We start from the raw sequence: 14,186 nt of genomic DNA, 5'->3' as shown, positions 1-14,186 counted from the left end.
ATATTTGTTATAAACAAATTTCTTATAACAATATATCTTGGACAAAAATGATACGGAGTACTATTTTTTTCTTGGTGAAAAGAAGCGGGATTAACCCAAACAAAACAAGTACGAAACTAACAACAAATTAAAAAATGATAGAAAGGAACATAACGAGGCCTAGCAACGCCTCCCATATCTTGTTGGATTAATTCGAATAATTGAGCCGACGTGTCCGACACCTCCCAAACGAGCAACTGTTGATTTTGTCTCACACCATGATTAGCTAGTGAATCCGCACAAACATTAGCTTCCCGATACACATGCTGAATCGTCACTTGCTATTCTGAGTCATTAATGAAGGATTTTTATTTTTGAATCAAATGTGAATGGGTCGAGGGGTACTCCTGTTCAATATTAATAAAATGCTCAATAACTTGCGAGTCCGTTTGAATAACGAGACGAGGAAATTTAGCTCCATAGCAATTATCAAACCCTGCTTCAAAGCCATTAATTCCACCCTTATGACCGAAGCTATACCCAGCCTTTCAGAAAATGGAACAAGATAGTTAAATGTAAACACCATATAGTTACAGAAGAAGTAGTATATTGACGGATTTTCAATTGTCAAATATTTAATATTTCAAATTTGTCCTTGTGATATTTTGATTTTGGGAAAGAAAATGAAATAAAAAAAAAACTAATCAAGAGAGTTGACTGATGTTATGAGACGTGTATTTTAGTGACCTATTTTATATGAGGAAACATATGATATACGATAATTCTTTCTTAAACTGTTTTAGTGAAAAAAAAATTTGTCATAAAAAAAAAGTAATGGAGTATAGTGTTCACATTTATAATGGTGTCTAATTAATTTGTATGAATTAATGATTAATAGGCATTTAAATAGATATTTAATACTAACTAATTTTGTTACCCGTGCAATGCATGAGGTAGATATAGGTTTTCTTATTAAGTTTAGATGTTCATCTTGATATTCAAAAGTGAACACTAATGTTTAATTGAAGCTAAATGTACAACAAATTCTTGCAGAAATCATGATATTCTAGTACAAGACAATTACTTATTCTGTTTGAAACATATCTTTATCGTTAATTGAAATTACTTTCTTCATATGTTTATCATACCGACAGATTAAAAACTTGCTTGTAAGTATATTTGTAGCACCACAGACAACGAAGAATCGGTTGGAAAGTCTATCTCCATATATTGTGATTGCTCTTGGTGCAAATAAGCATATCTAAAAATTGTTCACAAAATAAGTCGGTTAAAATAGTTTCATAAGAGCAATTATACTAAATTATACATTACAGACAAAGGATAATGAGAGCTATAATGCAAACCTAATTTGAGAGATTAGAAAAAATTAGGATTGCAAATTTGTTTTGGAATAATTATTTTTAAGAATGTACATAAAATATTAGTCTTATTATATATAAGACTAATCTATGTCTTGGTGTTTACCATGACCTTATCTCTTTGTTTTCTTCGTCGATGCCTTTTCTTACATTGATCTCATTATATGCTTACTAAGTGGTAAAAAAACATTAAAGTATTTAGTGTGTCATGTTAATTAGGGTACACTAACAGCCTTATAGAGTTATTACGCTAAATTCATTAGTTGTAGTAGCAATTATTGATAATGATATTTCTTGAGGTTGCCACGTGGAATAAAATTAAATATTTTTGCTAACTTTTTAACTATACTACTAGTTTTGTTGCCCGTGAAAATTCACGGGACAACTATTTATGATTTTTCATTATTGTTTACTCTTTGATATCGTGTGTACAGTGTACCAGATCTTGACATTTTGTGATGAAATATGAATTATATGCTATTCTATGACCTTGTTTTAGTTTTAATGACACACTTGACATCCTTGTCGAGTAACATTATATACATTGTATAGACTGTTCATACTCAAATTATGCTAGTCTTAATATATCATCTCTATCAATTTGCCAAAAATCCTAAATGATAAATAAATAGTTGTCTACTACAAATCTCATTGTAATCTTATTATGTATTATAAGACATGTACATTTGATAATGTGACATGTACGCATAAATATTAGATAACAATGTACATTTAGCCATTATCCATGTCAATAAGATTTTTCTTGTCCAACTTCTTGTTAATAAGATTGAGATCCTCGCAACTCCAATTTCATTTTATTAGTGATTTTTCAAAGGGAAATTGATGACGAGTAAAAAAACAACACATACCAAAATAAAACATACATTTGAAGTTTTTGAAGAACTAATTTTTTTATGAACTTAAAAATAATTAGTCATTCACATTCATGTTGTCAATCTTGTAGTTAGTTTACAATATAGTATTGAGTAAAATGGAGGGAGTATTTATTTAAGCAATTTTAGTATTTTTCTTCTCCATATATTTTTGCTTTCTCTAATGAAACATCCCTACAAAAAAAATCCACTGAGTAATTAATAACAAACGGAATGGTGGAATTTGATTTATGTAATATTAACCTTATCATTATTAGTTTAAGTTTTTCCTTTAATAATGAAAGAAAGAGGGTATTGAGTCATAAAGATATAAGTATATTTACCTTTAAATAGCACAACCCCACAAATCTTGGTAGCCCTTAAATGAAGACAGAACAACACATATATGAAGATTAAAAATGTGATGAGCACTTCATAACCAATGGATTTTAAAAATAAATATATTATTTATTAATTTAACATCTTATTACACTTACCTTACCTTAATACACTTACCTTGATGTTGATATAATGATAAGAAAGATTATTGATACATACAATTATGTTGACGATGGGCGCAATAAGCTTACATTTATTCTAAAATATCACCCTTCAAAATTAACTTCCATAAAGTTTAAAATTTGATTACGTAGAAATTAAAAAAAACTTTCAAATAAATCGAAGATTGAATCTACTGATTGCATAAAAACGAAATTTACCTGAGTTAGCTAAGCCTATGACTTTCAAAACGCCTTCATTACCGCCTACACAATATAAGAAAAACAAAAAAGGACACAAATTAGTAATTGATCATACAAAATTCAAGGAAGTCAAATAAACTACTCAAATTTTTACCCCTCACATGACTATTTATAAGAAACAAAGAACACAATCTTAAATAGGAGAGGTTAAATAATGTTAATTTAGAAGTTGAATGATGTATATTTAAATTTTTTGACATCAATATTAAATAGGAAAAAAAACATTCACATTCAAAGGGTTGTGGATAATGAATTGCTTTATATAATCTTTATGATAATAAAAATTATTGTAAATTAATATGAGAGTTTAATGGGGTGATGGTTTTGGCATTCATAGGGTTGTAGATTATAAGTTGTTTTATATAATCTTTATGATGAATTGCAAAGTTAATACGGGAGTTTAATGAGGTGATGTTTAATTATTGTATAGATAGGAAAGAGTTATTATACAAGAAGAAGAAAATTATTTTGTTACATCAAAATTAATATGAGGCTTTTAGTTTGCCTCAACTATCCTTTTAATTATATTTATAGATGACATTCAAGTTGTCTTTTTAATTATATTGTAAATTGTAAAAATTAATTATTCCATGATGGCACTACTACAGATACGGGCTATAACAACGGGTAAAAACCGTTGTAAAAACAAAAAGCGGACGTTGTTAAAGCGGCCGTTGTAGAAGGTATTTACAACGGCTAGGTTATTTACTTAAACCGTTGTCGAAAGTATTCACCACGATTAAAAGCCGTTGTTGTTGCGTGTAAGCTGTTGTGGAAAGTGTTTCAAAAATTTGGTGGCCTGGGAATAATATAATAACGGTCATCATATGAATAACCGTTGTTGTAACTTTCCCACCAAAATTGTGAAGACTTTTAGCAACAGGTATATGCTAAAAACCCGTTGTTGAAATTTGTAGTAACAACGGTTCTTCGTTTAAAACCTGTTGTTGAATATTATGCGCGGGTATTTGTGAAAGGTATTTACAACGGTTCTTATTTTAAAACCTGTTGTTGAATATTATGGCGGGGCTTTGTGAAAGGTATTTACAACGATTTTTGTTTTAGTAACCGTTTTTATTACCAACTCCTAATGTTTTTAAAAATTAAATTTGTTTCATGCCATTCAAAAACCTGCATATATCAAGAAACACCATATATCAAAGACCAAAGATAAATCACAGCTGGGTTCATCAGAACTCAATAGATTCAATTCAACCACAACAGCAGCATCATATATATATATATATATGTATATATATATATATAGAGGTAAGATCTAATGAGTCCCTTACCTCATTTAAGTCCTTAAGTCCCTCTAAGGGCCATTGGATGGACTAAATGGAAGGTTGAGATGAATTTGATTAAAGGCCATTAAAAAGAAAAGGAAAAAAATGTGGATGGTTGGATTGAGATAGATGGTTGAGATTGAAAATTACCAAAAAAAAATTACCACTAATCAAATTTCTACACACTAATTAATTTTTCTTTCTCTCTCTAGCCCCTAATTAATCAGTTTTGAGTTTTAGATTTCAGAAGTGTAAATGTAATGTTGTATGAGTTTTACAAGTGTAAATGTGACGGAAATATAATTTTAACATTTTACAAGTGTAAATGTGAGGTTTTACGAGTGTAAATGTAACATTTTAAAAGTGTAAATTTGATTTTTTGTGACGGAAATTTTGAATTTATATAATTTTAACATTTTACAAGTGTAAATGTGAGGTTTTACGAGTGTAAATGTAACATTTTAAGAGTGTAAAATTTATTTTTTGTGACGGAAATTTTGAATTTATATAATTTTAACAGTTTACAAGTGTAAATGTGATGTTTTACGAGTGTAAATGTAACATTTTTAGAGTGTAAATTTGATTTTTTGTGACGGAAATTTTGAATTTACATAATTTTAACATTTTACAAGTGTAAATGTGAAGTTTTACGAGTGTAAATGTAACATTTTAAGAGTGTAAATTTGATTTTTTTGTGACGGAAATTTTGAATTTATATAATTTTAACATTTTACAAGTGTAAATGTGAAGTTTTACGAGTGTAAATGTGGTGTTTTATGAGTGAAAATGTAGTATTTTAAGTGTAAATTTGAAGGTTTTAGAGTGTAAATTTTGTCCTTTGAGTGTGAATTTGGTCCTTTATAAGTGTAACTTTGTCCTTTACGAGTAAAACTTTAGTCCGACTACCAAAAAACGCCACCATCAACTTTGTCCTTTACGAGTAAAACTTTAGTCCGACTACCAAAAAATGCCACCATCATCGTCCTTCCCCACCAACTCATATCCACAAAAATATATGAGTGCAAATTTATATAATTTTAACGAGTGTAAATGTAAAGAAATACAAGTGTAAATGTAAAGAAATACGAGTGTAAATGTTAAGATATATGACTGTAAATGTTAAGAAATATGAGTGTAAATTTAAAGAAATACGAGTGTAAATGTGAGGAGATACAAGTGTAAATTTAAGAGAAATATGAGTGTAAATGTGAGGAGATACAAGTATAAATTTAAATAAAAACGAGTGTAAATGTGAGGAAATACAAGTGTAAATGTAAAAAATATGAGTGTAAATGTAAAGAAATATGAGTGTCAATGTAAAGAAATGTGAGTGTAAATGTGAGGAGATACAAGTGTAAATCTGAAAAAATGTACTCATACTTCCTATTTTCTAGATCTGGGTTTGAATATGAATAAAATCGACTTGGATATATATAAACAAACACCCACAACTAACAAAACACCATCTTTTTATGTTAAAAAAAAAAAAAAAAAAAAGGAAAAAAAACGACAACAAACACCATCAGTACAAGAAACACAATAAAGAAAAGACAAGTACCAGTTTGACTAGATCCACATATGAAACAATAAACACAATAAAGAAAAGACCACCTCTGCTTAAACAATAATTGTCTTGTCAAACGGTTTTACAGAATATGAAACAACTTCATAAATAGTACTCGTTTACCGACTGTTTTACAAATTTCCTTGAAGCTTCATAAAATCTCGACTATCAACCCCTGTGTAATCCCAGAAAATAAAAAATCCAATTGTTTGTTTTTCAAAGTAGAAAACAAATACACTTACTAGAACATTAAAATTTATCGAAATCAGAAAAAAAAAAAAAAGAAATAAAACATAAAACAGTAACACGAAACAGCAGGAACAAAAAAAAAGGAGAAAATTTGAAATTGTCGGGTTGTTGTTGTTGCAGATCTGGGTGACGGATAAAGGAGGAAGAAGGAAGGTGGTGGTATGTGGTGATGTGCGGCGGTGGCGCGGTGCATGGTGGTTGTGAAGGGAGATGAGGCAGCGGCAGATCTGGAGAAAAAACATAAAGGGTGGTGGTGTGGTTGTCGTGGTCGGCTGGTGATAGGGGATGTGGTGTGTGGCGTGGTTCGTGGTGGTCTGCTTGTGGTGGTGGCTTGGTGGTCGTGATTTTTGTGGTGCGTGGTGGGTCATGGTGGCAGATCTGATAGGAGGAGGAGGAAGTAGGGTAGTGGCGGTGGTGGAGGTGATTGTTGTGGTGTGTGGTGGGTCGTGGGTCGTGGGCTGCGAGAGGATGTCGGTGTTGGTCGTGGGGTCGGGTAGGTGAGGAAGAGGGGGAAAATTTTTTTGAATTATTTGGTTTTTGATTTTTGTTGGATTTTTGAGAGGATTTGAGATTTTTTTGGTTTTTAGAGAGATGAGGGGGAGGATAATTGTGAGATGAGAGAGAAGTGGGTGGAAAAAGAAGGGTTTTATAGTCAAATTAGGGTTTGATTAGTGAAGGTAGTGAGGGAAAGTGATTAATTAGGATTGATCCCCTAATTTTAGCACTAATCCCTCCCTTTTCCCTTCCAATCTCAACCCCTCATCTCATCTTTTCAATGGTCCTAAAGAGGACTTAGGGACTCAATAAAATTGGGTGGACTCACTTGATCTCTTCTCTATATATATATATATATATATATATATATATATATATATATATATATATATATATATATATATATATATATACATATATATATATATATATATATATATATATATATGTATATATACTGATCCTGAAAGCGATTCTGCCATCTCTGAATTTAGAATCAAAGTGGTCTCGGTCTTGCCACAAAGAGCCAGCTCGCTCACATTCAATCAATAAGAAAAAGAAAAGAATGCCCTCTCTTATAAAGTAGACTTCCTGTTCCTTAGAACACCCATACCGACCGATGATCCAGCCCCAACCCCATCGTATAGCCTTCTCTTCTCTATCTTCTTTGAAAAGGACTGATTCTTCTGCTGAAACGGGGACTGAACTTATAGTATAGGTCTGCACTTGCCCTTTCTAATTAACTCATTAACTCATTAAGAGGGGTCATCTCCTCGCTGTCAAACGACATGGCACACACATCTCTCTCCACACGTCTTGGCAACACGCCAACAAGCCTTTTGTGCATCCAAGAAGAAGGGTTTAATAAACTATTTCTCCCTTACTAAATTAAGAATTAAAATATATTCATATTCTCAATTCGAAATCAAATACATCAGTTAGAATAGAACCTCAGATCGGTCTTTGCGAGAGAGCCTCAGCGACTGCCTCAACCTACCCCAACGATTTAGGGGCCTTTGGTTCTTTACTAGCGATGCTAGGATTTAAAATCAACAAAGAATATACATTAATAACTTTTTCTTTCTCTATCCTATATGGAATACGGCTAGCCAGCATCCAACTCGCTACGCCCACTTCGCTCGCTGCGCAAGGAGTCTGGGTTCCCTGCACCCCGATGTTTCATGCACCACATACTATAATACTTGTACATTCTTCTGCTTAATGATCATAAATGTCGGTTGGAGTCACTGTAAGATGGCATGTAACAAGGAAACCTCTTACTTATTGTAATGTATTGTATGTTGTCTTTTGTTTCAATAGTTTCAATTTCATCATCCTTACTCTTTATTTTTATTTTTTTTAATATAGAAATATACTTTTTATTTAATTTGATTCTTACACTATGTTCGTAAAATATAGAATAAAGGGGCGATCACGTAATATTAAATAAATTTGATTGTGCGCCTTGGCTGATTAAATTCATTCTCATTTGAAGTTTAGCCGGTAGAGTTGAACCATTTCGGTAGACAAAGGTAAGAATCCGATCTTTCATGAAATAGGAATCTGACAAGAGTGAAATAAGTGGTTGTGATGAAGGCTAGGAAGCCTCTTTGCAAGAGAAAGCATTCATCTTCTTATAACATAAGGTACTACACGAATGATTGGAATGGAACGAAGCAAGCACAAGCTGCTCTTGAAGATGCTCTCCACGATTATATTCTTTATCCTTTCTCGCGAGCAATTCTTCTCTATAGGCAAAGCTCCCTTGATATAAGAATAGATTAAGAAGCCGCTCTTTCATTCACCGATATACTAGAACTTGGGGACAGCTTCCTGACTGAGTCTCTTTCAACCTGTCATCCTTTTCTTCTTATCTATCTATCTTTCGCACCAACCCCAGGAATAAAGTTAAGTAGTGGGCTAGCAAGTGCACCTATAGCAAGGACGCATCCTATCTTGATAGGGCGATAGAGCTAAAGTATGCAAGGAGAGTATAGAGCATGTTTCAAGGCTAGTGAACTAAAATCTTTATTCTACTCGATATTCGATATGCCTGTCATATATAAGACCAAAGGGGTAGAATGTTCTTCAGTAGCTCCAGTAGTAAGGGCGCCTCTGTCCGACTAGCGGATAGTGTAGTCCTTGGTCTCTGTATTCTATTCCAGATTTTTCTTATATTATAGGATAGTTTTTTCAAACCTTAATTTAGATTATTATATTTTTAAAATTACTTTCAGATTCTTAATAAATCATATATGATATTAAGAGAATTTTTAAGAATAAAGAATTAAAATACAGGAGACAAAAATTTAAGAAAAAAGAATTAAGTAAATTCTTCTTACCCTTGTTTGTGCCTTTTTTATGTTTAGCCAATTAGTGATTCAGCACCTCGAAAAGAAAGTCAGATCAGAGGTGGAGCATGTGACTTTTTCTTCCTATTGAGTGAGGGGGGATTAGGCGATGGGAGTCGACTCCCTTTCATAGGGAGATTGCCCCTTTCATACTATAAATGAGGTAATATCCTATCTAGAAATTCCGAGATATCAGTAGAATCGGTAGATATTATGAAATAGAATGACCCAATGACTAATATGATTTATATGAGAAATACAGCGGCAAGTAGAGATTTAGGGATAGGGAGAGGGAAAGAGCTGTTAGCGAAGGAGCTCGCATAATGACTAAGACTTGTTGATCGGGTTGATGATTCCCTTTTTATGGTCTGCAGGCTTGAAACGTCGTCATTGCCCAATGAGACTCATGAAATAAGAATTTTCTTAGGTAGAATCCTATCCTTGCTTGACTCGATACGTAATACCCTTGCTCTCCACCCGCTAACCACCCTCTCGCCCTGGCACTTTTAAGGGCTCTCGCTCGCTCCTTGGGAATCGTAAGGCAGGCTCAAAGACCTGGCGTTATGCCTTCCAACGTTATGCCATCAAACGCATCTCTTTCCTAGCGTCGTAACCATAATCATCCTCGGCTGACGTTTTAGACCCGGGAAAGCAAGACAAACAAAAAGGCAGGTGCGCAAGCCAGATCAGATCTAGTTCGCCATCCGAGATATCCAGATCGAGGTGCAGGTCCACCAACCCTGGTCTATCCTGCTCTTGTTCTCCTCACTGCTCTCCTCTTTATTTTTAAAATAAGGACATGCTCCACCCGCCGTTCTTGCTTATATATAGAAAGGGCAGAGCGTAGACTACATGATCGCTCCAACAGGAAGATCTTTTCCGGCTGTATTACCATTGTTTAATGTTTATGGCCATTGCCAACGTGGTCCGCTCCTCTCTTGACTTGTTCTGTTCAAATTTAAGCGCGACTTCGCTAACTTGCTCGCCCTATATATTATAAGGATCCTCCTCTCGCTCCTCTCTTTAGAAGACGGCTGCAGAAGTTTCATCGACTGCGAAAGGGTGTGAAACTCCACTTGCTTTAGCTGGTCGAGCCAAGTTCGGTTAGGAGGGTTAGGGTGAAACTCAGTCTACTTTTCAGGAAAATCATTATATAGGAGGTCCCGCTTTTCGGAGAAGGTCCAGGAGATCTTCTTTGCCGAACCATGAAATGAACTTTAGGTAACTATGTCAGATAGACAATTTAGGGCGAGTGCCCAAGGTATGCTTTTAGATTTCTCACTTATAAAGTGTCCGTTATCCCCCTCATAAGTTGAATTCTATTTCTTGAATCTGATATGGGAGATCCCACCACTTCATCGTCTAAGCTATTTCAAACCTTGCTTGGGGAGAGCAAAGCCGTTCCTGCAATCTACTCGCTCTTCGCTCGTTAACTGGCTCGTCCTTATTTGAAAGCTCTTCCACTCGTTCCCTTATCTTATAAAGCTCGCCCCTTCTTATTATTTATAAAGCACTTTCGCTCGTTCCCTTCTTTTCTATGCTTTTTGGCTTATAGCAAGTCCGGGTTAAGGACATAAAGAGGTTAAGGACATAAAGAGGTTAAGGACATAAAGCGCTAGGCTTTCCCACTAGGTAAACAAAAAATGAAGTTTATAGTTCTGGATGGAATGCTCACCCGGTGCTGTATCGGAAGATGCATTGGATTGGGCACTTTAAGAAGCCGAATTGGTGGAAAGTGTTCTACTAGACCTAGACCTAGACCTAGAATAGGATAGCCTACTTCGCATCCGTCCTCTTCTCATTGAAATAGAGTATGCCTCCCAACCCCGTCTGAAACGGGCAACTACTAAGGAACCGGCTGTTACAGAAAGAAAGTGCCGATCTGGAACTTCTTCTACTGGGTCAGGACCCTTTACACTTGACACTTGCTGGGACCGCCTTTTATTTTAAGGCTAAGGCGATTAGGCTGGTTTCATACGAAGAAAAGCAGCCTCGACTAGAAGTTTCGGAAAGAAAGGCATAAGTTGAACCAGGTCCTTATGGCACCTGTCATTTCGATTCTATCTGAGAGCATTTCTTACCTCACTGCCCAATCGGGTTAATCATAAGAATGACGACTGAGAAAGATCCCGTAAAAGACATAAGAAAGGTCTGAAAGCAAGAGGGACGAAGAGACTCGAACAAGAATTCTAAGTAGGGGAGGGACGAGTTCAGCGACCAATGTATGGGTATGGGTCAAAGGTCAAAGCCCTTTCACTTGCTGGGACCGAACCCACTTCTTCTTCTTCTGTTACCGGGCACAAATGAACTCTCACTTATTTGGGGCTTCTAAAAAGGAACCGTCATAGGAGGTCGAAGAGGATAGGGCTAACAAACTCTGGCTTATGATTGCTCTAGAAAAGCTGTAATCAATAGAATACCGCACCTGCCTTGCCGAAAGGAAGATCAGGCAGCCCGTCCATCTCTCGAGCGGACACCCCACATCTATTAGTAAGCTATGCTATATAGGGTTTCCCATGTAAATCTCTTCTTTTCAGATTTGAGACTACACTACTAAGGCGCACTCGAAGAGAGGGGCGCAGCGAGTGACTCGCATTAAAACCAAGAAAGAGAGGTACGAAGCGGAAGGTCAAGTTTTTTTGTAGCCGAAAGTAAAGAGAGGTACGAACGACTATAAGGTTCCGGAAGGGCAGGCCTCTTTCCCAAGAAGTCATCGTAAAGTGTGTGTGAATAATGCATTCCCGTTGCGCTCAATAATCAATACAATAAGGGGTCAAAGCGTCCTCCCCATGGTATTAGAATCCCCCGCCCTATGCGAATCTCCCTTCTTTTAAAGATCATATACGCAGTATAGTATAATACAATAAGGCTAGGGACTCCTTTCTTTTTTTATTGGATGATGGAACCTTTCTTCTCGCAGTCAGCTATGTAAACTCAGGCAGCAAAGGTTCGAACAGGATGGAGGTTAGTCAAAAACAACTCTCTTTCTTTAGGGTGGGGCGGCGGGAATAGCTCTTGACGCATCAGCAGGGATCTTTGTTCCGAATGCTAGCCTCATGTTAAAATTCCCGTCCCCTGTCTATGGGCTTAGCTTAGGCGCCGAACTATCACAATGGATAGAAATAGGAGGAATAGGTCTTGGCCAAACGGGAATTTCATAAACCAAATTCCTTAACCATTCCGCCTCTTTACCGGCCGCAGCTAAAGCAATGAACTCCGACTCCATAGTCGAACTTGTTATACAAGTTTGCTTCTTAGAAGCCCATGAGATAGCTCCTCCACCAAGCAAGAACACCGATCCACTAGTAGATGAATGATCCTCCATGTTGGTGATCCAACTAGCATCGGAATACCCTTCTAAAACCGAAGGAAATCCGACATAGTTCAAACCATAATCCATGGTTTGCTTCAAGTACCTCAATACACGTTTCACCGCAACCCAATGCTCAAGGCTAGGATTACTTGTGTATCTACTCAACTTGCCAACGGCAAAGGCGATATCCGGTCTTGTGCTTGTATAAACTTCTCCTGGGACTCATCCAGTTGTAGACCTAAACCGCTGTAAAACAGGGAAAAGAGATTCTGAAACCTATTAGCCTGCAGCGCATTCTTATATATGTAATTCTGTCTGTCCCGTACGGAAATGAGGTTTAAAGTGTGGCGTCTCGAGTCATTGTCTAAGAATAAAAAAAAGTGGAATCATAAGTCGCATTTAGTCTTTCCCCATCTCGTTCTTCACTCGCCAAAACGACTGTTTTCCCTTTTACAAACGACGGAGCTGCAGCTGCGCTTGAGACTACTCCTCATTTCATTCAATGCAAAGGCCTCTCCTCTTTTCCAAGGTAAGACTCCTGTCCGAGGATGCGAGCGAGAGAGTTTGGATGCCTATGCGCGGTACTATCTAAGGGAAAGCCCCAGCCTAAACCTAAACCTAGGAAAATGCGAATGGCGCTGCCCTCCTCTCCTTATGCCGTTTCATTATCATGCACTTCACCTGCTTCCTCTGGAAATGCGTCAACTTCTGCTTCAAAAAGCTCCTCCACTCGCTCCTTTCACTCGCTGCACCTGTTTCAACCAATGCCGGATATTGAAAACTAGTTTTACATAATTTGTGAAAAATTCAATCGACGAGATTTCTCACGAAAAAAGAGATAAAAGCCGTGATTTTCCGTGTCTTTCACATGGGAGTGCTCTGTCCCAAAAGTTGGTACAAATCCACACAAAAATGAAACTTCGTATCTTACGCTAATAGTTGTAAAATTTCCAATCAGCACTTTAGTAACGAAAATCACGGGTTTAGTCAAAAGTGACACTGATTTTGTGATTTTATTAGGGAAAATTACTTAGTAACGAAAATCACGGGGTTTTACTAACTTTTGAATTTTAAAAATCCATTTCACTAGTCAAAAGTGATTTGCAACGAAAATCACGGGGTTTTGTCAAAAGTGAGACTTTGTTTTTTGATTTCACTAGTCAAAAGTGATTTGCAAGAAAATCCTCGAGAAAATGAAAAAGTTCAAATCCTTTTTTAAATTTATTAGTTAAAATCAGATCACAAGCGAAAATAGCGGGTTTATTAAAAAATTTTCTTTTTAAAGTCCGGTTCACTAAGAAAATCAGGTCATGCCGAAAAAACACGGGTTTGTTTAAAAAATCTTTTTCTTTTTTTGATTCTATTAGTGAAATCAGTCGAGTAACGAAAAACGCCGCATTCTTTAAGAAAATCTTTTCTTTTTTCGATTTCAAGATCGAAAAGCGCTTAGTACCAAAAAACACGGGATTCTTTGATTTTCTTTATTTGAAAATGCCATTTCACTAATAAAATCAGGTCATGCCGAAAAAAGACGGAGCGAGTGAAGAGCGAGCCAGTTGTTTAAGAAAAAGTCACATTTAAAAAGTTTAAAATAAAAGTTCATTTCAAAAGGGAATTTGAGTTATGAAATAAAGTATATAATTTAGTATAAACAAAAAGAATTCATATTTCAGGAAAGAAGTGAACTGGCTTAGTCCACTTTGTCTTATGGAAATGCTTCATCTTGTTCTGGTTCATCCGGAAATGGTTCGACTGCTTCTGGTCCGGATGTAGCAATTTCTGCTTGGGACGAACCCCGCGACTCATACTAATACGATATCGATTTAGATCGGTACAATCGGCATTTGGATAGATTGGCTGGGGCAAGGGCATTGGTCGCTGGGGCATGAGCCACATGGGCCTGGTAGGGCAAGTGAGCTGCTCTCCTTATTAGTGGA

Source organism: Silene latifolia, chromosome 9, assembly GCF_048544455.1.
Source record: "Silene latifolia isolate original U9 population chromosome 9, ASM4854445v1, whole genome shotgun sequence".
NCBI classification, from domain to species: domain Eukaryota; kingdom Viridiplantae; phylum Streptophyta; class Magnoliopsida; order Caryophyllales; family Caryophyllaceae; genus Silene; species Silene latifolia.
This window is presented reverse-complemented; position numbering follows the sequence as displayed.